Source organism: Pteropus alecto, unplaced genomic scaffold, assembly GCF_000325575.1.
Source record: "Pteropus alecto unplaced genomic scaffold, ASM32557v1 scaffold92, whole genome shotgun sequence".
Lineage (NCBI taxonomy): Eukaryota > Metazoa > Chordata > Mammalia > Chiroptera > Pteropodidae > Pteropus > Pteropus alecto.
This window is the reverse complement of record NW_006432447.1, coordinates 11590533-11614085: the sequence shown is the minus strand read 5'-3', so window position 1 is coordinate 11614085 and position 23553 is coordinate 11590533. Positions and strand designations below refer to the sequence as shown.

The 23553-nt window shown below is 31.9% G+C and overlaps 1 protein-coding gene across 6 annotated transcripts in view; it reads left to right on the top strand.

The window, feature by feature from the left end:
- The window catches only part of TBC1D5 (TBC1 domain family member 5), a 468533-nt gene that overhangs the window by 34520 nt on the left and 410460 nt on the right, over positions 1-23553 (top strand). For 5 of the 6 annotated variants that reach the window (XM_025043592.1, XM_025043594.1, XM_015585812.2 and 2 more), the window contains one exon: positions 1439-1531. The exons of the other annotated variant lie outside the window; for it this stretch is intronic. The gene's annotated coding sequence lies outside the window, so the exon portion shown is untranslated. The remainder of the gene's footprint in view (positions 1-1438; positions 1532-23553) is intronic. 6 annotated transcript variants of the gene reach the window in all.

Genomic DNA, 23553 nt, shown 5'->3' with positions numbered 1-23553 from the left:
CTTTATTGGAAGAATTTTGATAAATGAAAAATTTAAAAACCATTTTTTATAACTGTAGACTTTTTAGTATCAATTCTAAGAAAGTTATTCATAACTTGAAATAAGCAAAGGATATACATTTAAAAAATTATTAGACTTTTTTATGAGCAGTTTTAGGTTTACAGAAAAAATGAACAGAAAGTACAAAGAATTTCTATATACTCAGTCTCTCAAAGATACACATTTTTATCAGTATTCCACTGAATATAATGTTATACACTAAAAAAAGACTTCACATCCCTGAACAAAGTATGCATTATTTTATAGTAAGAAAACTATACACTATTAACAGTCATTTTATTCTAATTCAGGGCTTTCCTTCTTCAGCACTATTAACATTTTAGGCCAGCTAAATTTTTGCCATGGCAGGCTGTCCTGTGCATTGCAGGGTGTTGATCAGCAACCCTGATCTCTAACCACAAGGTGTCCCCAGTCATGACAACCAAAAATGTCTCCAGATACTGCCAAATAAATGTCTCTTGGGGGGCAAATCGCCCCAGTTGAGAACCATTGCTCTAATCAAGTTATGACATTTTATTGTTTGCTGTATTTTTTAGGTTGAGTTCAAATATAAGGGGTCTGTAGTTCAACAAACCTTCACATGGAATTTGTATAGACAAAGGTAGACTCTTCCTTGCTGCTTGAGGATTTTAGGCAATATGCAGTCTTACTGAGCCTCAGTTTTCTTGACCGTAAAATAAGTAAAAATTACCTAACTTGAAAGGTTGTTTTGAGAATTCATTGAGATTAAATACTTTAATCAAAGTATTTTATATAATTTAAGAGTTTATAATTTAAGAGTTTCCTTCTCTTTAAATGTTGTGCTATGTTGTTTGGCTTTATTTCTTTAAATGTGTGAAAAACCCATTTTACAAGATTCTTATTTCTGTGGAATAGGCTATCATAGTTAGGGTCTACTGTTTGTGAATTTCAAGAGTACTATATATACTGTGGGTGGTTAAAAACTTTAAATAAATGTTCAGTGAAGACTGATTTATGAGGTCAGTTGTGTTTTGACTCTTTGTGGTGCTCCAATTAGAGTGTCACTATATTCATATTATAACAGTTAAGTGATCTCATGTGTTCTTTCAAGGACTTTGAGCTTCTCAAATTGAGGCTAGTATTAGATGTCAGCCAATCACTTTGTCCTTCGAAGTTTTTGTCTTATATGTCTGAAATCCCGCCAATTTTAACAGCTTGTGTGTCAGCTCCAATAGATGAAGCTGGCCTCTGTCAGCTAGTACTTAATCCATTAAAGACTTCAAAAAAATTGATATAGTTTTCAGCTAATAATGTCTATATCCCATTGCTAATTTGTAGAATTATAAAATATTATTCACTAGTGAATGAAATGCCATCTGTAATAATTAAGGTTATTCTTACTGTTCTACCACTGCAGAAAATTTCCAAAGACTTGGTGAAGAAAGACTTTGTTAATGAAGAAGATTTTTCTGATAGGAAAAAATCAGACAGGCTGTAGCACTATTATACTGTAAGTATTATTTTGAAAAATAAGTGTAAAGAATATTTAAATGTCCAGTTGTTTGGGAGAAAATGTGTTAGGCAAAGATATTATATGTAAAATATAGAGGAGGATATGTTATAATCATGTTAATAATTTATAAGAAGTAATCTTATGCAGTCTTTCAAAAATTGAAATGTGTTTTTATGTATTGAGATGAGGATTTTACCAATAGCCTTGAAAAATATTTCTAATTCTAACAAGGATTGATCTAGTTTATATACATTTGCTTATTTAAAACTATCAGAATCCAGGAAAATCATTGTAGTGTTGTAGGTTTGTGATTTGTTTGGGTGACTTATTGTTTAGGTTATTTTGCAGAATTATTTATTTGCTGATTTATTTATGTATTTCATTATTTATTTATTTGATTATTTAGTAAATTATTTATCTGATGAATTATTAATACATCTTCATGACATGCTTTAAATTATTTATAACTTAATTTTGAGTTTATTGCTTTTAGACGCTGCATTGTTACTGACTAGTTTTGATTTTTTTTCTTTGTGGTTCTTTAAAATTAAAGTATTAGCTCTAAGGCAAAACTATATTCATTGCAATGCCCATGGATTTTTTAAAGTAATTTATGGTAGAGATAAAATTTCAGTTATGCTTTGTTTAGCTCCAGATTTACCTGTTTAGGGTTATCGATGATAGAATGTTTGTGTGTTGTGTGCATACTCATCTGAAAGTCACAAATTAATAATACAGCCTATCATCAGTAAACTGAGATTGAACATCTAAACCTCGGTCCACATTACCCTTTCTACCTCTAAAGGACAGGTCTGTATTTCTGACTTGCTTTAGAATAAATAATTGAGTCTTAGTTATTGTATTTTAGTGGCAAATCTGTTTTACTACTGGAATCTTTTTGGGAAGTTCAGAGAAATTAAGTCCAACTTATATTTGGATCTCTGAAATATAAATTTGACTGATGTCATCTTTGTTTTTTTAAATCCCCATTAATGTGTATTTGGAAAATAGCATGACGTTTATGTAGATGTTTATGCTGGTCATAGTTGACATGTTTATTCCATATCATATCTCTTATGGAATGTTTCGTACCACTTTATTTTAATGAACTAAAATGGACATGGGTCTTTATAAATGCAAGCTATAGTTTCTCTGACTTTAGCTAATAATTCTCTTAAGTAAATTTCTATTTTTAACCAAATAAGGTATATCTTCTTTCTACTGACTCTGTTTAACAAGAGAGTGTAGTTATTAGAGCTCACTCATTGAATGGGTTTAATGAATAGTTTAAAATAGTTGTTTGGTTAAAAGAGTGTCATACACAACATGGTCTTTCTTTATGTTTGTGTGCAGTAAATTACTGCATAGTTTATAGTTTTAAGATTTCAGAGAAAAGCAGCATTGTACATTTCAAGTTAGTGAAAATGACTTCTGTAGACAGGTTGTAAATTATGCCTATTTATACCCAAATTTCTTATTTTGAAATATTAACTATGTGAACATTTGATTAGAATATTGCTTTAGTATATTCATATACTTGCCTTAAAGAAAGGGGTTTTATTTGATTTTATACTTGATTTTAAAAATGTTTGTATTGTACATATCTGTGACTTTTTTGTAATGGAGATGAATAACACAGATACTGTGAGGTATGGAGTTTTATTTTAAAATGTGCTTCAGTATGCCAGTGTGGCTGTTTTAGAAGAAAAAAGCTTCCTTTTCCAGTGTCGAATAAGATCTGCTGTATTGGTTGTCACTATACTATACCCAGCCCACATTATTAACATGTATTCGTGGACTATGACCTGCATCATCGAAGTGATCTTTCATTAGAAGACACACATATGTGTGCACACACATATGCACATACATATGAAATATTATCCTATCATCAAATTTTTTAGAACTCGTAATTTTTTAGAACTCATTTTTGAAAAGAGGCATTAACGGAGACTATTGTAATAATAGCATTTATTGAGTACTTATGTGCAAACAGTGCTCATATCTTTTAATGGATTTTTATTCTTCACAGTGAGATAAGTACAGTTATTATCTTCATTTTACAAATGAGGAAACAGAGACTTAGAGATGTTAAGTAACTTGCTCATTGCGACACAGCTAGTTAGTAAATGATGACACTAGGATTAGGACTTATTTAGTCTGACTCTTAAGAGTCTTACGATTTTGTATGTGCAGTTGGTATAATGTATTTTTTCCCTAGAGCTGTTTCATTAAAAAAAATTTATTAGAGAATGTAATTATTTATCTCTGATTGGTTTAACTTGCTAACTGTTTTCACTTTGCATAACACTTGGTCATCTTTTTTAAACAGTCGGCAGGACTTGAGCTTCTTGAATTTTCTGATTTGATTCTTCTTGTAATGCTATATAGTAGACTAGAATTACATACTGAAGAAGAATTTGTGCCTCAGAGAAATTGTAGGTTTGCCTGGTAGATGTCTAATACAGATCAGATCTTTTGTCTTTTAAGCCCAAGGCTATTTCCAGGGCTCTGTTAAGTCAAATTGATTTTCTTATAAAAGTAATGATGTTTGCAGGGTTAGATATATACATATTGTTAAAAAGAGTGATTAAATATCTGATGCCTAAGGTTTTATAGATGTGATCACAAATGTACTATTAAATTAACTCTAAATATAGTGTTTAATACACAGTTAAGTGTTTTAATATGTGCATAAGAAAGGGCAAGAAAGTAACCAATTGTAATTTTAAACACTTACATGTAATTATTTAAAAGATTCTGGGGAACCTCAGAGAGTAAGGAAAAACATTGTGAATTTGGTGTGAGGCTAAGAGATAAGGATCTTTCCAGCCCCATTTTTTTACCTGCAGATAAAGGGAAGCCTCCATCCTGAGTCTGAAACACACAAAGGAATCAGAAAACAGATGAGTTAGAGTTAGACAGCAGCAAAGTTTGGATGATGTTGGTATGAGTGCTGTAAGTAACTGCATCTGTATGAGCAGCAGGGTACTATGTAAATCCCACAAAGTCTTAAGTTAGATTTTTCAAGTAAAGAATTAATATTACATTATAAAATTCTCCAAACTTGTGATTTAAGTAATATGAATACTGTAATAGCTAGATGAACATATAATTTACCGTCCAATTCAGGACAGTTTTGAGAATGAAAGGATATACTGTAATATGCCAACACAGTAGGTGCAAACTGGGACCATCTTGGGAAAATTGAGACCTATGGTCACCCTAGTAATATCTCAAATTCCTATTGTGTAATTCCTAATAGTCTTATATATTTAAGAGAAATCTGAATTTATATGCAGTATCTTCAAAATGTTTTATATTATGATAAAACTAATTTCAATCATGGCCACTATTTATGTGGTATATTAGCTGACCAAGGCAGTTTGTGGCTATGACTTTTATAAAGCATGATTCTGATGTTTAACAGATTTTGAAATCTATTTTTAAAATGAAAATAAAGAGATATTACTATTAGGAAGAGATAAGTATGGCAAAGTTGGTTATAGTATAGTGGGTAGTTCTAAAGTTTTTCTTCATATAAGATTTTTTAAGTGCTTGTTTTGCCTTGTAAATCTAATTGATGGCATATTTGACATAATACTGAAAACTAATCCTACTATACCATAATCCTACTATAACATAAAGTTATAATTTTATGTTGGATGATCCAGTGGTCTTTTTTTTTTTTCTTAAAAAAAATGTTATATGTTATAGATAATGATAAGTTGGCAGTTTCGCCAAAACATTTTGAAAACAACTGTTTTTCCTTGGTGAAATTTTGTTTGGGAAAATGAGAATCTCTAGAAGTGAGTTGCTTAAAAGTTTGGTGGTTTTTGTGTAGTTTTATTTTTTATTCCCTCTTGACACATACTTATCTAATGTGGCATATTGCATTATTAGTCATAATTAGATTATTAAATTTAATGTGCATTTGGAGTATAGATGACTTGTTAAGTTGGACCAGGAAGCCACACAGGCATATTTTTATTTGAATCTACATTAAAAAGAAAAATTCACATGCAGTCATTCTTACTTATTCACATGTGTGATATCAGAACTCCTTTTTTTTAGAAAGGCCTACCTAGTAACAAAAGTGAGAGTTTCCGCATATTCTGCCTGGAGTTTGTCACAGTGAGAAGCACTTTGTGAAATACTACTACAGTTGTAAGAGCAATAATGTACTTATGTTGGCTCTGAAAGTAGCTCCTTTATAATTATGACAAGTAAAAGTACAGCCAAAGGTCACATTAAATACAAGATTTCTTTCACACCTCATCCATTTTGTGGATAGCATGTGAAGTAATTTGGGTCCCTGCACTGATATTTTAAGAGAGCAACCCAAGGTTGTTCTCGTGGAAGTGTTTCAAATATCTTTCCTCCTGTCTCCCATGTGGTTGCAAAATTTGGCACAAATGTGTATTTGAATACTGGACTAATTAAATAGAACCTTATTAAATTTAGAGTTTGCAAAATAAAAAGGAACTTTTGTAGAGCACTAAATAATACTGACATATAAATGTCCTTAATAGTACAGAATATTATAGTGACTAAAAGCAGTATCTTAGAATTGACTACCTTAGTATTGATACTGTTTGCTGAAATGGTCAACACCAAACGACATTGCAACAATAACAAAAGCAAAATAAAATTGCACGAATGAAATTGTAAGTTATGGCATGCCTTTACATACATAATCTGTTGATCAGATTCTATTTTTGACTTCAATTTGGTTAAGTAAAAGTTGGAATATTAAAAAGGTCATGTATAGAAAAGCTTCTATTAAAAAACTAATATAAAGAGAATGTACATATGTTCCAGAGTGGTTATCAATTTCCTTTAAGTCATCCTTAGTACACAATACCAAAAAATAGAGACTGAAGAAAGTTTGGAAGAGGATAAACTCGGCAAGTTATAATTTTTAGCATAATTGATAAAGCATTTATGTTTTTCAAAATTTTATTAAATTTATTGGAGTGATATTGGTTAAAAAGATTATAAATTTTAAGTATACAATTCTATAATACGTCATCTGTATATTGCATTGTATGTTCACCACCCAAAGTCAGATCTCCTTGCATCACCATATATTTGTCCCCCTTTACTTTTTTCTACCTCCCCTCCATCCCCCTTTCCCTCGGGTAACTACCATGCTGCTGTCTATGTCTGTGAGAGTTTGTTTGTCTTGTTTGTTCATTTGTTGCTTTTGGTTTTATATCCCACATATAAGTGAAATCATTTTGTTCTTGACTTTTTCTTTCTGAGCTGTTTTGCTTAGCACGATATTCTCAAGATCTATCCATGTGTCGTATATAGCAATATTTCATCTTTCTTTGTGGCCATGTAGTATTCTACTGCATATACGTACCATGTCTTTATTCAGTCACCTATCAAAAGACACTTCGATTATTTCCATGTCTTGGCCACCGTGAATCATGGTGCAGTGAACATAGGAGTACGTATAACTTTATGAATAAATGTTTTCAAATTTTTCAGATAGATACCCAGAAGAGGGATTGCTGGGTCATATGGTAAATATACTCTTAACTCTTTGAGAAACCTCCATACACTTTTCCATAGTGGCAGTACCAAATTACAATTCTACCAACAGTGTATGAGGGTTCCTTTCCCCCCACAACCTCTCCAACGTTTGTTATTAATAATTGCCACTATAACAGGTGTGAGTTAGTATCTCATTGTAGTTTTGATTTGCCTTTCCCTAACAGCTAGTGAAATTAAGCATCTTTTCATATATCTGTTGGCCATTGAATGTCTTCTTAGGAGAAGTATCTGTTCAGGTCCTCTGTCCATTTTTAATTGGATTGTTTGTGTTTTTGTTGTTGTGTTGTATGAGTTCTTTCTATATTTTGGGTATTAGCTCCTTATCAGAGGTGTTGTTTGCAGGTGTCTCCTCCCATTCCATTGGTTGCCATTTTGTTTTGTTGATGGTTTCTTTGCTGAGCAGAAACTTTTTGATATCTTTGTTTATCCAACACTTTTTTTCGTGTTGTTTTCCTCACCATTACATGCTTCTTTTTATAAAACTTCTGATTTCTTTGATATTTTATAAATGAAAATTAACTGTATATGAAGTATGCATAATAATGGGATTGAAAGATGAGATTTTGTACATAAGGCACCGAAATGGAATGGGCGCAGTTTTTCACTTAAAATATGAAAAATAACTAACAGTGACTAATCAATTTTTGTGGGGGCCTTGAAATTAATAACTGTTATAATCATTGACAACCATTTTGAACTGTTGCTCATACCATAATCATTTTCTTGCTTCATAGAAACCATATTGTTACTTTTTTTTATTGATTTCTTAAATGAAACCTAAGTATAAAATAACCCAATTAAACTATGTCGTGACTGGAAACCTGTGTTTAAGTGTGTTTTTGCATAGATACACTGTTTTGTTTATCTTCAAAGTAACACTGTGTATAACACATGAAAGCATAACTTTAGAGGTGAATGTGTAAAAGTTTGGCAGTCATTTGATACTGGTTCACTGTAGAGACTGTCATCTGAAGACTAACAGCCATTGTAATAGGAGTTCCCTTCAATCTCACAAGCATCTTCCCCAGACAAAGAAGACTTGCTTCCAATTGCTTCCTCTGCTTTATTTTCTGTGGTTACTATTTCTCTAGCTGCTACTGCCATTTTCATTCAGTTATGCTCTATTGTGTTCATATAATCTAGAAGAAGGTCGAAGAGTTGATATCCTCAGAGGTTGGATAGTTTTGCTCTGTTCTGTATCTGTGGATCTCAACTCATTGTCTTTTTTTCTGATTTAACTTCCTCATGTGGAAATTAAACAAAAACAAAAACAAAAACTTTATTTTACACTCAGACTAGATTAGTAGTTTGTTTGGATATAGAATTCTAGGTTGCAGATCATTTTCTTTTAGAATTTTGAAGGCTTTGTTTCACAGCATTCAGCATTGCTACCAAGAAGTCCATTGCCTTTATTTTTTTCCCCCTCCACATTGTCTTCTTCTGTGCATAATATGTTTTTACCATTCTGGAAGCTTTCAGAATCTTTGTAATTTTATGATGCTGTTTCTTAGAATGGATTTTATTCATACTTATAACTGGGTCTTCGGAGGACCCTTTCATTCTGGAAGCAATTGTCCTTCAGTTTAGGGAAGTTACCTTGAATTATTTCCTTCCCTCTGCTTGTTTGTTCATTAAGTTTGTTTTTCCAGTTCTCTTAGTTGGAGATTCCCTACCAGGGTGCCGGGTGGGATGTGTGATGTGTTGCTGGACTGTGGGCAAAATGGTTTGCTTCTCCTCAGTGACTTTTATGAATAGTTCTCTTATAATTTACTTCCTTAGATATGTAATTTATCTGTTTTCCAAAAATTTGTCATCTCTTTGGGGTTTTGGGAAGGAGAGGAAGTAAGCCCATGTGGTTCATTTTTGTTGACTCAAACTTTTAGTGAGGTTCACTCCTTACCCTTTTTCCTGGCTGACTCATTCTGCAAAATGCAGCTCTTGAAAACTTTCCTTGATTTCTCAGTGATATCATCTTACCTTCTACAAATCTTTGTAGAACACTTATTGCACCATGTTGTAATTATTAGTTTATTATTTATTTTTGTGATGAAAACAGGAATTGACTGATTTTTACCAATGTCTGTTCAAAATATAGTATTTCTTGAATGAAAACATAAACAGAATACAGAAGTAAGGTACATAGTAGGTAGCAATAGTTTAGTTTTGTCAAAAGAGTTGTCATTATTTCTTCTTTTAATCCTTTTAAATTAATGTTTGATAGATAAAAAGTAAAGCCTAATGGAGATATACTTCTTTTAATAAAAAATTAATACTATGATTGTCTTATGGTCATCAAAGAAATTTCTTTATATTGAAGCTAAATTACAAAGTAGTCATGAGCATTTCAATGTAAAGGAACATCTTTCTTAATGCATTTTATTAGGAATTAAGCTACAAGATATTAAAAAAGATGACTAGTGAATAGTTTTATGTATCAAGGAGAGTACAACAAAATTCTAGAAAAGAGGCAAGAATGGAGAGAAAGTCTTGTCTTATTTGGTTAGCATAACATTCCAATAATTCCAAATAGTGAAACTGAAAATCATAAGAAAACAAGATATATTTGTTTTCTGAAAACTTGCGATATAAACAGACATAAGGAGAACATCCAAAGTAGCACAAGATTTTGTTAAAAGATCTTTGGCATTCTCTCGAGTTTGTTTCACCATCAGAATTACCTGTTGTCTATTTCTGGGAAGTTTTCCTTTGATCATTTGTCATTTTGTTTTATTAATTTTTCACTTGAATAGTAGGAAATAAAATTGTTTTAATTAAGCTATTTGACTCATGACTTATGTTTATAAAAGTCATATTTTAGGCATGATATATATATAAAGCAATACAGAGCAATAACTTGATGAACTTACTTAAGTGTTCTAATTTTATTTTTGATATTTATTTCTCATTTTAGCCCATAGACCCAGTATCTTTAGAGTCCGGTCATTTTTATCTTTGAGTTTGCTTGCTAATTAGAAATGTTCTTAAAATTACAAAGAATTAATTTTGGGATATTGCATTTTTTCTCCTATTCATAAATATATGCGTGTATGTATATATACACCGATATATACCATTATAATGTTTTTATAAAATCATTTGTTTCAAAAATTAAGGATTTTTCATCAGAAAAGTAGGTGATGATTTTTTCTGTATTGTAATATTTTGTTCATAAATTATGGTTTGAATTCTTTGTTTTATGCCCATGTAATTTTATTTAAATTCAACGTTCATATTTTTTCAGGATTTGCTTAAGGATAAAATTAGATATACTGTTTTTTTTTTCCATTCATGTTAACTTATTTTTCCCTATCTTGAGACCCTGTAATTTGCTTGCAGTTTCATTAAAATATTTTCTGGAGTATACCCAGTTCACACCTACACCATCTCTATCAACTCCATCATCCATACTTCCTCCATCTTCTTTCATTTTTGTATCCCACTGCATATATAACGTTATACTGAATCTAGTACATGCAAAAAACTTCCTAAAGAACTCAAACCAAGTGTAGAAAGGTCCTATGGAGAAAAATATAGTTAATGATATTGTATAAACTTTTAAAATATCGTCTAGCAAGCTAGAAGTGTTTAACAGATGTGATTCCTTCATTGTTTCAAATTTATGCCAATCAGAGTTGATAGGATTTGATTACACTCTAGTAGATTTATGAGATAAATTACAATATTGCATGACACGCTTCAGATAGAAAACATCAATATAAGTTGAATGTGATTTCTTGTTTAAGATAACAAGCCAGCAATTCTTTAAATCAAATGGTTTGAGAGAATATCAGTTTTTGTGAAAATTAATAAATTGATAGTTTTTTTTCATGGTGACAAAAAGTATATTAAATTTTTGTTTTAGTGTACATATGTAATTATAAATGAGAGGGACCTTGTTTTTATTTAGCTATAGATGATCTCTCAAATGTCCAAAGAAATGGGGCCGAACTTAGAAGAAACTTGACTTAAGAAAACTTTAATTAAAAAATTGTTATCGTGGTACTCAATTCTTTAGAGTAAGGTTTCATTAGATATGTCTAGAGGCTCACTAGGAATTTTTACTTTTAACAACCAGAAGTTTAAAACCTCACATGAACAAAGAAAATGAAAAAGAACGTGTTGACTAATGAAGTGACAGGTTCCCCCAGAGCAGTTAGAGCCAAAGAATGGGAGTCAGATTCTCAAGACTGTTTGTTCTAAAACAAGTGATAGAACCAGTTATATAAAAGACCCTGCTAAGAATGTTTAAACTTCATTTAGGAGGCCTACATGTTGCCATCCCTTAGTTCAATTTTGAGATAAAAGCATGAAACCTCTTGAGAACTTAATTTGAAATTGTTACCAAGTCAAATCATTTGTAGAAAGAGAGTGAAATTTCGTTTCTTAGGTTGAAATTAAAAAATTTTCAGAATATGGAGACTAGCTGAACCAATGATTTTTAAGAAGGTAGATTCTCATGTTTCAGGTAAGGATATTGTCAAATCTTTTAAATTTTTTCAGAAGAAAATTATTTAAATCATGGCTTAGATTTAAAATATTTAAGAAATTTTCAAATATTCACAAAAGTACAGAGGATAAATAGGACAGGTAACCCTGTATTTACTATGCAGAATTAGTATGTTAACATTTGTCATATATAAATATATATATGTATATATATGTGTGTGTGTGTATGTATGTATATATATAATATATATATATATGTTATATATATATTTAAATCATTTTAAATTCCTTCCTTTTCCAGAGATAACCACCGTCCTGAACATGGTTTATATCCTTCATGTCCATGTTTTTAGACTTATTATATTTATGTGTTTATTAACATTGAGTGTTCTTACTAAAATATTTTATTAGTCTTTATGCATGCAGTTGGCTTTTTTATTTTTACCTAACATTGTTTTTGAGCTGTTCCTTCTGTTTTTATATCCGGAATTGATTTTAAAACTGTTCTCTAATATTACATGAAAGGACAACATCAGTACCACAATGTGTGTATCTTTAGATGGACATTTAAGGGTCACAGACTTCTTCCACACATATTCATATGGCTTTGCTGGGCTCCTTGTTTACAGCACATGAGACGAGCTGCCCTCAACTCTTACAGTGTTGTATCCAGGTTCTGGCATTAGGTATTCTAAGGCAATTTGGTGCCCTTAGAGCTATGCATGCTTTCTTTAAACAGTTTTTCTGTCCTTAAAAGCCAATCACAAAAAAGTCTGCAGACAGCCTTGTCATGCTGCTCTTTTTTAAAAAATTCTTCCCACCTTCCCCACCCTCCCAGTGATAAAATCTCCATAAAATATTTTCTTTTTTGTGTTTGTTTGAAAAAGATGCCTCTTGTTATGTTTTACAGTCTTTTTTTTTTAATTTTATTTTAGTCTGTGGGAGGTTAGGATATTTGCTATTTGGGGGTTTATTTTGCCATAGCTACAGGTGTACTGGGTCTGTGCATATATAAGGCATTGTTTTGCTTAATGTGAACAATATGATTTAGTGCCCAGGTGGTTATATAACTGTTTCAGGAAATAACAGTGAAATATTGAGTATTGAGAATTACACACTCTTATTTGTGAACATTGGAATTTTTTCGAGATTATTTGAAAATTTTATAATCTAAATTACATTCTTTGGGTTCAAATTTATATATAACTTTTATTAGTCAGTCAGGCTTTTATTTTAATGTATTTTATATATTGGTAGAAGTCATATATTTAAAAGTACACTTAAGCATATATTATACACTTAAGATTTGGATTATGATGAACTCTCAAACCATTGAAGAGAAAGCTATCAACTTATGAAATTCCTTGACTGTGTGCCCAACAGCTTGAAGCTGCCTCACAAATTGCCAAATTTTAGAGTATTAATGTTATTAACTCTTTCTTGAAATACCCTTGGAAGTATTTATTCTTTAAACAAAAAAAGATTAAAGAAATTGGTAGGTCTGGAGCATTTCTTGTGTATCAGGAGTTTCAGAAAGCTGAAAAATGTTTATGGTGTGTAATAAACAGATGCTGCTCTAACAATGCAATACATTATGTACCAAAAATGATCTCAGTTTTAATCATAGATGCTGATTTAATGAGACAAAACTAGCTTACATCAAAAATGGATTTAAGATGTGATTTTTTACTTTCTACGTATTTTTTCTACATAATTAATAGATATACCTTTTAACATCATTGTCAAAATTTTTTGGAGTTTTTAATTCTTTGATTTTTACATACTTTTTTTTTTGAATTCCCAGGAGTATGTTACTATCTCATAAACCCATTCAAAATAATCACTAAAATATTTTAAAGACAATGCCTCATCTTGTTCTGTATTGTCTATTTTGCATGAAAAAATCCTATCTGTTCATCTTTAAAGATCCTACTTTTTATTTTATTTTATTTTATTTTACTTTACTTTATTTTATTTTATTTTATTTTTTTTTGAGAGAGGAATGTTTATTTTTTATAACTTATGGGAAAGTTTTAGGTGAGACTGTCAGTTTAGTCAATGAGTTGACCCTTGTGAGAAGGTGACGCTTGGGGCTTAGTCTCCTTCACACAGTGTGCTTAGGTTGCCCCTTAGGTTTGCGGCTGCAGTGGCCCTGGGACCTTTCCTCGTCCCCCAAGCTCTTCGCCAGGCTCTACTTTCATTTCCTCTTCACTTGATTTTATCCCCTCACACTTGACTTCAGTTGCTCACTTCAAGCCCTTAAATTCTTCTACATCTGGATCATACATCTTGATTGACACATTTGCCTTTATACATGGTCAAATAATCCTATATTTGGAAAAATATTCCTATTGTGTGCTTTATTTCACTGAACGTTGCAGTGTTAAATGTAGTTTGGATGCATAGGAAAGAATTAATGATTGGAAGATACAGAGTTGGTAAATTATTTATTCTGGCCCCGAGGAAGCTGAAAAGCTGAGTGAAAGACTAATAAATCATTTGTGGTAGTGCTGGTTGTCACTTCCAATTATTTTAGACGGGTTTGTGATAAACTGCAGCACCTGCTAGATATCCGCACACCCTCCCTTGATGCTGGTGGTGTAGCTTGTTCAGTCGATTATCAGAGGCAAGTTTGTGTAAAGTTTATTTAGGTTGGAAAGGAAATTACTCTTTTTAAGTCAATTTTGTTGCTTTTTCCTCATTGTTTTGAATGAAAGGATTTCTGTGACAAGACAGGGAATCTGGGATATACATACCACTTTAGCCAGGGGAGACGGTCTTTATCTTTGGTTAAATTAAATACTTAAAGAAATGAGCTTCTTTATTATTCCCAGACTAATTAAAAACTACTTCGACTGAGATGATTAGTATGCTAAAGATCAAATCATCTCTTTGATATGATATTACTTATGGAGAACCACTGATTTGACCAGACCTTTTTTCATTATTCTTTGTTTTTAATGACTGAGGCTTTGAAAACTGGTAGTCCTAAAAGGTAGTGAGGTCCCTCTTTGTACTGGTCCAGAATTCAGTTACTGAGATCCTTGGAGGCATTAAAGAATTTGAAATAAAGCTTAGCCTAGACTAGTCTCTTTCTAGTAGTCATAAAATAGGGCCACTTAAAACATTGCAATCTGTGAGGTCAACCAAGGGTTGCCTTGCCTAAAAAAAAAAAAGTAAAAAAAAAACTCCTTCAGTAAAAAGTACGAACATCATATAATGTGCATGTTTCATGCTTGAATGTGGTCAGTTCTTTTGTTTCCATCAGAGTTTAATAATTATTTTTGTTCAAGCCCAGAACATTGTTTATTTATACATCAGAGTAATGTGTTTTCTTTTACTGAGATTTTCAGCTTTAACACAAAAATACAGGAGATTAGAGGACTCTTACAACTATATACAAAGAAATAATTTTGATAACTGTCTTGTGTTCATTGTCACATTTTTACTCACTAACTTACTCCTCTTCAGAAACATTTATTAAGCTCATGTGTGCCTGCTCTCTGGGAACAAGAAGTACTACTATTATTAATAATAACAACTAACTCTTGTTTTTAGAACTTGGTATGTGCTGCGAACTAGTCTAAGCATTTTATGTATATCAATTCATTTTAATATAATAACTCTATAAGATATTTACCATTCTTATCCTTATTTTACAAAGGACTCTTATGCAGTGGTAAGGCCATAATGATTTCATTTTTCTTTTTTAGTTCGTATAAGGAGAGAAGTGTTTATGATAAATCTTTATTAGGTTTAGGAATTTCAATCCAAATAATATAATAATAAATATCACTTATTGAACATTTAATTTTGTGTTTGGTATTATATACATATATTATTTCATTTTTAACCCCCGAATAATTAATCATTATTATCTTATTTATTATGATGAAATTGAAGATTAACGAGGTTAAACCACTTGTCCTGGGTTAAGCCACTTGGAGGTGGAGGAGCTAGCATTTGAATCAAGATCTAACTGCCTCTCTACTCTATTTAGGGGTCACAAATCCTGGTCCCAATAGTCTGTTGCTAAGTAAGCAATAGAAAGTGGGAAGGAAAATGGGCTTGTGGGAACCCGGGCAACGGGAGAGTTTTTCCAGAAACGGGTCTAGAGTCTCTAGATCTAGGAATTTTTTTTGAAAGAAGTTAAAAATCTAGACTTTTATATACAATGTTTAAATTTTAAAATCTTGGCAATTTATTCAGGATGAATTGTTTGCCTACTGGCTGTGTGGCCTGTGAATGCCAGTTTTATAACCTTTGCAAACTGCATCGCCTGTTGTAGAATTTGTTTTGACTGAGAGATTTCCCTTCTAACTTCATCTAATTGAAAACTAGTAGGAATCAATGAAACAGTAATAATAGGATAATATCAGTAAAATTTCATCCTTTAGGGAGATTAACGGAATAAATGAAACAATTTGTTATTTTAGTAATACTATATAGTTCATGATAGACCTCAGATGAGTTGTCATTCAGCTTGGTTTTCAATCTATCATGGTATGCTACTAATTTAAATACAGTAAAGCACAGAGTGTAAAATCGAAGAATAAAAAAATTAGACTAGAATCTTGAAAAAAAATCTAAGCAGGTAGTAAAATATGTAAATGTTTATTGAAGCTCTCTCTTAATGTTGTGCCAGATCCTTTTGTTTCCTCTTTTTTATTCATGCACATTCCTTTTACTATGCTATGAATCACATGGAAATTTAAGATGCACATAGTTTTTCATAAGATACACGTAGTTTTTCATTGAAATGCCTTTATCAGGTTACACATAGAATTAAATAATATGTGGAGTGTCGTGACTTTTAATGAAATTTTGTAACTTTTAGTGGAATTTAACACAATTAGTCAAAGGTCTTTATTTATATAGAGTACTACCCAATGGCAAAGTTTTAGTGAATGGGAACTGTTTGAAATAAAAGTCACTGGTTGTTTTGGTTTTATTAAATGCTTTTATTACTTAAAAAACAAAAACAAAAACAAATAAAATATCCCTGGAGGCAACTTCAGTGTTATTTCATAAGTGTTTGAAAAAAATTCCAACTAATCAGAGGATTTTTCCACAAACTTAGATTACAGACCTAACTTCATTGTTATATTCAAATTTACTATTTCAAAATAATTTTTCTTAATGAATTTTCAAAACATTCCTTATAAGGGAAGGCATTTCATCCCAAATCAATAGTTCTTTCAAAAAGAAGGGCTTAAAAGTTATGAATTCTTTGGTGTGTCCTTTAGAACCTTTATATATTATTTAGTATATAAATGAAATACTTGTTACCGACTTAATCGTTGTGTTATAAGTTTCTTTTATAAGTTATAGCAGTTTTTTGTCTTAGAGCATTTCATTTCATATTGTTCAATTATTGGTCAAAGTATGGCTTTAAAAATTTAATAGGAAAAATTTTACTATGTCTTTTTTATTCTGTGAACAATATATGCTCATTACAGAAAAATTGAAAAATAAAAAACACATGGGATCCCACCACACAGAAATAAGCAGCAAACCCCTTTATTTTTTGAGATCCTTTTTTCTTTTTCACATGACAGCGTAGCATTTTATATTCATCTTTTCTGTGTTATTATTCATAGTTTAGTATATCGTCTTTGTTAGTAGGAAACTAAAATTTTGAGATGTAAATAATTGGCCAAGGTCGTAATAAGACTGCAGCGTACCAAATGCTCATTATAATGTGTGCTCAAATATTTTTTGAATGAGTAAACTAAATGTCTTATGTGTAGAAGTTGTTAAAAACTTTGACATATGTACTTCAGGAAGGTTAATTACCAAAAAAAAATAAATAATTACCATTAATGTATATATTAGAAAACAGAATATTTGTATTCCTTAAAAATATTTATACTTTTGAGAGAAGAACTTAGAAGACATAGTACTTTTAAAATATGGCAATATAAGTAAAGATGAAATAGAATGGGTTCTAGTACCTTTGTTTCTAGCAGCGCTTTGACTGTGTAATTGGAAGGTAGCCTTGGATAAGCTTTATGGAAACTTTTCAAGTTGGAAGAAAATTTCAGCTGGAGTGTCTAAAGGGTCACTTAAAAAAAACCCCTCTATATTAAAATAAAATGTGTCCAAGCTTTAAAGAAAAGATCTCATAGTTTGCAGATGATCCTAAAATTGGAGCTAGAGGAAATAATGAGGAACAATGCAATCAGATTCAAAAAGATTTGGATTGTTTAGGTGATTGGGCCAGCAGATGGCAAATGCAGTTCAGTGTAGACAAATGTAAAATAATTATCTTAGGAACAAAGAACCAATCATACAGCACACTGATCAGGAAAAAATTTGTGGGTTATTGTAGGAAAACCATTGAAACAGTTAACCCGGTGCACAGCTGCAGCAAAAAAGGCAAGCAAGAAACCAAATTAGCAGACGGATAGAATATAAAGCAAGAGGCAATACTTATAGTGTATTAAGAAACTTGTTAGACCCCATCTAAATTGCTCAGTCTAGTATTGGTTGATGGAACCACTTTAGAAAGAGTAAATTTTTGCCTTGGAAATAGACTTGAAATTGTAACAAGCCAATCTAATAATGTTAAAGAGGTTTGAACTAATTTTTGTGAATTTTAAATTTGTAAACTTTAGTAGATATGAGCAAGACACTGAGTCAAAGTAAAGGCGCTTCTGGTCTATCACAGCTTGCTCTTAGAGGACATGTATAGTTTCAGCTGCCTAAAGCCTTACCCAACCCTCTTTCTAGGTTAGGTAGAAGACTGCCCCCCACCTCTCTTGTCTATAGGAGCCTAACGGTTGGCATGAGGTCTTTCTGAAGCCCGAGAGCTGCACCTTGGCACCTAGATAGATCATGGGCGTGAGAAGAGCCGCCAATGAGATGCTCCTCCTTGGCCTGTGGCTCTTAATACAGGAATGTACCTCATGGGCTTCATTCTAGGCTGTGGTGGCAGGACTTTGTGATTTGCCTCTCTTGGTTCCTGGCCAAGCCTGATTCTTCATCCTTGTCTCAGTTTTTTGAGCTACCCAGTATATAGCCAACAAATTCTTTTTTGACTTAGATTAACCAGAATGTGTCTGTTGTTTATAATCAAGAGCGCTAACCAGCACAGTATTAGTGTTCTGTTATTTTAGCCTTGGCCATTGCATTGTTTTTTTTTTTTTTTTTATTCTTCAGTGTGTTTGCTTTCTTTGGAGTGGTGTCTTATAAATCTTTTTTTTTTTTGGATGAGGAGAATCAGAAGTGCAAATATCTACCTATCCTTCCCTCCCCACTTCCTCTCTCCCTCTCTGTCTTTCTTGTAGTTGGAAAAAAAAAAAAGCAACAAGTATTTGAACCAATACCATCAGTATCTATACTTCTTGTGTAAAATTTAACTTTATCCATGCAGGTGAATAGTGTCACTGTTAAAAAATGGTGTTTGGTATTTAGTCTGTTTGTAAGAAGAGTGTACACTTTTCATTATATATTACATTTTGTGTCTCTAAAAATCATTGTTTCATTTTATTTTGGATGAAACTTATTGTATGATTTTCTTAGTGTCAAATGAGTCATGAAGGGTAGAATCAGGAATTCTGTGCAAGGTGTTTTTTGCTTTCATATTGCTATTGATTAGTGAACGTTTGTTGAAATATTTTGAAATTAACACTTGTTAATTAGGAACAGTGGATTATATTTTAAATGTGTGGTAGGTTGATTGGTTAATATTTAGAATTGATTTTTTATCGTACAAGCAATGTTTTAAATAGTGGTTAGATTTTTCTTTTTATCACATATGGCATATTGACTTGTATTTTAGTTAAATTCTTAGGCCAGTATATAGCTGCTTGAGGTACAGCATATACAGAGCAAAGTGGGAAAAAAGTAATAGAAGGTTTTTTTTTGGGGGGGGAGGAGGTGTAGAGGGCTATTCCTTAGAAAAATTATGAAATAATCAAGAATTTGTCTTTGAGACTTTTCATCATCCTTAAAAGTGAAATAGAACTCTCCCAATAAAAAGATGGTGTTTAGTCTATTACTCCTACACCCCTACGTTGCCAGAACTCTTGTCCTACCCTAAGACCTACATGTATCATAGCATGTCCTGCCTTCCAGTGGAAATATTCCATGATTCAAATTTGACATCTCCCCTGCCCCAACTCTGCCCCATATTATAGATAATGGGCAGTGTTAGGAGAGAAGGTTATGTGACTGAACTATTTCAACATGTATATGAATATTTAATAGTCCTTTCTTAGAGATTAGTCTTTTATGAAGAGAATATTTAGTTCTTTGAAATTTTGGTTAGTATTGTCTCAGTGAAATGGAAAAACTTTCATCTAGTGTTCAGGGAAATATCTTTGGTCATGTTGCACTGCCTGTATCAGTAAGTCTTATAATAATAAAAATCAATATACTTAGAAAATTATTTTAAGTATGTGAATGTTAAGAGTAGTTGAAGGTTTACATTCTAACTTTTACCTTGTTCGAGATCTTTGTAAAATGGAATAGTACATAAATTTTTCTCCCTCCATTATGGGCATGTGTAGAAAGAGATGCATGGGACATGGGGCTGAACTATTTAGCCCATGATTATATATTGCAGTCCGTATGCCAGACTCCTTAAGGCTGATCTGCATGTCTGCAAGGTTGCATAGTGGTCCTTTTAGGAGTAGAATCAAGACCCTGTATCCCAACCTCCTTGCCCTCCCACCAGGAGATTGTTTATTTCATCTCCCTTGTCTGCATTGCTGGTTCCTCTCCAGCATAAGATCAGCAGCTAGCCATTTCTGTTGCCGCTTGCAGTTGAGCTGCATCGCTGCTGTTAATGCTCTCATCTCACTACCTCCCAAAGGCCCGATACCCTTGGGTTTCTGGTCAGTTCCTGGATAAAAAGGCAGGCCTTTTATTAATCATGCCTTCACTTTCACAGAGTGCACAATGGGTAGAAACGAAGCCTGTGGCTGATGCTTGCTTTATATACTACCGTTGGATGCGCAAGGACTGCTTTTTCTTTGCCAAAAATTTTTTTTCTTCAGTTACTGCTAGCTTTGGAGTCGTTTCAGAAGACCAGTGGCTCTAGATAGCTTAATAGTGGGATTTTCCTATGTTTAGCTCTGGTTGCCTGTCTGTGTGCCTGCCTCTTTCCTTCCTCACCCGCCTCTGCCTGACACGCACACCTCCGTTGCTTCTTTTTTTCTTTTTCTTTTTTTTGTGTGTGTGGGGTCAATTTTGGTTATTTCTGGCTTAAACAAAATGGTCATGTTAGAAAATTCTGTGTAAAAATGCAACTTGTTTATTTTAAAATATCTCGTTATCATTTATTAGTAAGAAGGGATTAAATGTAAACTTTTTAAATATAAAAATAAGATCTTATACATCAAGTACTTTTTTCATTTAATAGTTTATTATAGGTGAGAAATATAAATCTATGTCTCTTTTAATAGTGGCATATAAAATCTATTGTATGGCTGTGCCATAATTTATTTAACTAGTTCCCACTGATGACAATTGAGTCATTATAATTTTTCACTATTATATATAGTACTGCATTCAAAATACCTTTTTGAATGTTTTTGTATATCCCTCATTATTTCTGTAGGATAAATTCTGGAAATAGAATAATGGATAAAAGGGCAATTACATTGTTAAGTCTTCTGATATTTCGCTAAAATTTACATGTTTTACTCTCACAAGAAAATTTTGAGAATCTTGCATTTTTTCACATCAACAACAGCAGGCATTAGTATTTAAAAAGAAAATATGTTTGTTAATTTTATAGGTGAGAAGTAGTAAGTAGTATCTTGTTTTAATGTATATTTTAATGCTATTGACCATTTGTATTTATTTTATAATTTTCTTCTTAATATCATTAGCCTGTTCAGGTGTTTTTTTCCATATTTATTTAAATATTGAGTTATATAGTAACTTACTACTTAAATAAGTTATGTTGGCAGTGTTTTTCTCTGTTAAGTCGGTCGTATTTTTTTCTGTATTTCATCTATATATACATTTTTAAACTACTGAGTGGAGGTATTGCTTTTTTTGTTTGTTTTATTTTGGGCTATATAGCCACTTTAAAATTTTATTTAATCAAATATTTCTTGTTTTACATAAATTTTTCATTTTTAGTATTAAATTTTTTTAAATGAAAAATTTTAATAAATTTAGGATTTTTACATGTTAGTTTTTGGGCATATATTCTGCATTTTCTGTTTATTGGCTTCGCAGACATAGATGTATACACAAACTCACAATTAGGAATATAAAGAAAAGAACACTAAACTGCTGCCAGCTGGCCGTGACCTTGAGTCTCAGCTTCTGTATCTGTAAAATGAAAGTATTAGTCTGATACAGTGCTGTTCATTCAGTTATTTCATCCATGAACCACAGTAAGAAGTAAGATTTAAATCATAACGTAGGACTCACATACACATACTCATACAGGTATATGAGTATATATATTTTTTATATGTAGTGCCATATCATGCTATGCAAAGTCAGACTACTTAAAAAAACAACAACTGCTGTATGCAACTTAACTATATTGCTTTAATTACCCACAATGGGATGTTAACTCAGTTTGTGAAATGATGATCTAGTGAATGGGACATCAAATGCCTTGTAGGGCTGACCAGATGAGAGATGCAGATACCTTGCTATTTTAGCAAGTCATAGGGCTTGGATCCTTAAATGCATTCAAATGAAAATAAAACAAAACTCGCTAGGTCAACAGATATTTTCAAGTGGAATTCAGTCTGCTAATTTGGGATCTTGGCCTAGTCTAGAGTAAAAAAAACGAAAGACATAAACGCAAGTTTATTACTCTATCAGATTGCTATAAAGTGTCTTAAAGAAACAGTGCATATTTAGGCAATGGACCAAGGCCATACTTTGAGCAATGGGTTAGATACTGACTTTTAGATACTTTCCAGTATCTTCCTGCTGTACAATTCTATGACCCTGTGACAATTTCTAGGCATGGAAATTAGGAGATGAAATGACCTCACTCAGTTTTTCTGAGTCAATAAGAAATGATGCCTTGTAACATGAAAGAGATTATTCTGGGTATCTGAGTTACTCTGGAGGTTTATTAAAGGGGGTGATGAATTATGTCCTTTTCATGTCAAGGAAAGGTGATGACAAAGTATCCCAGCAATTGTCTAAAAACAGAAAGTGCTAGTGAATATCCAGTGAAAAATCATATAGAAAAAGTTTAGTGTCATTGAAGAAGTAAAGCAGCATTTGAATACCTATTGAATCTTGCACGTGTGTGTATGTGCACACAAAATTATTTTTATGACCTGATTTTTTAATTTTGGAGGCAGTATATATACCTATAGGAGAGATTCTGTGATGTACAACTGTTAAGGCTCACTCTGGTGACTTGAGTAATTGTAATGGAACCATGGAGCCATTAGGCTCCAGATGGAACTTTAATCTGGCTTCTGATTGAGCCAAGTGTCCTTGTAGAGTCTCTGAGCATCTGTTTTGGAAATATATGTGACATTATTCAAAATTTGTACAAATTAAGCCACCCTTGGGTTATAATTCAATTTTTCTTTATTGAGAAATGTATTGTAAACAATTTTGTGCAATCAAGTAAAACTAGCGTGTACCCATTATTTATTTACCTATTAACTCGTCATTTATATTTTTGTGATCAAACTCTCAATGGATTTAAGAAAGTTTATATTACTTCTAAAATTGTACTTTGTTTATAAAATGTGAAGAGTTTTCTTCTAGTTTTAAATAGCTTCCATATAGGTACTTATTTTTGAGAGACTACTTAAAGATACATAAAATTATGGTGATTTTACATTTGAATGACAGAAACCATCAAATAATCTGCCTTATTCCAGAATGAAATTATTTTTTCCCATAACAGAAATTCCAGAGATAGGGGAGAATCTAGAGCTTGGTCTCCAAACACTGTGTGAACAGGTACCATCTTGGTTTATCTGTCTCTCCATTGTCTTTATACTGGTTCCCTTCATGATTGTAGGATGGCTGCCATTCAACAGCTAGCGCAACAAACCTTTTAATCC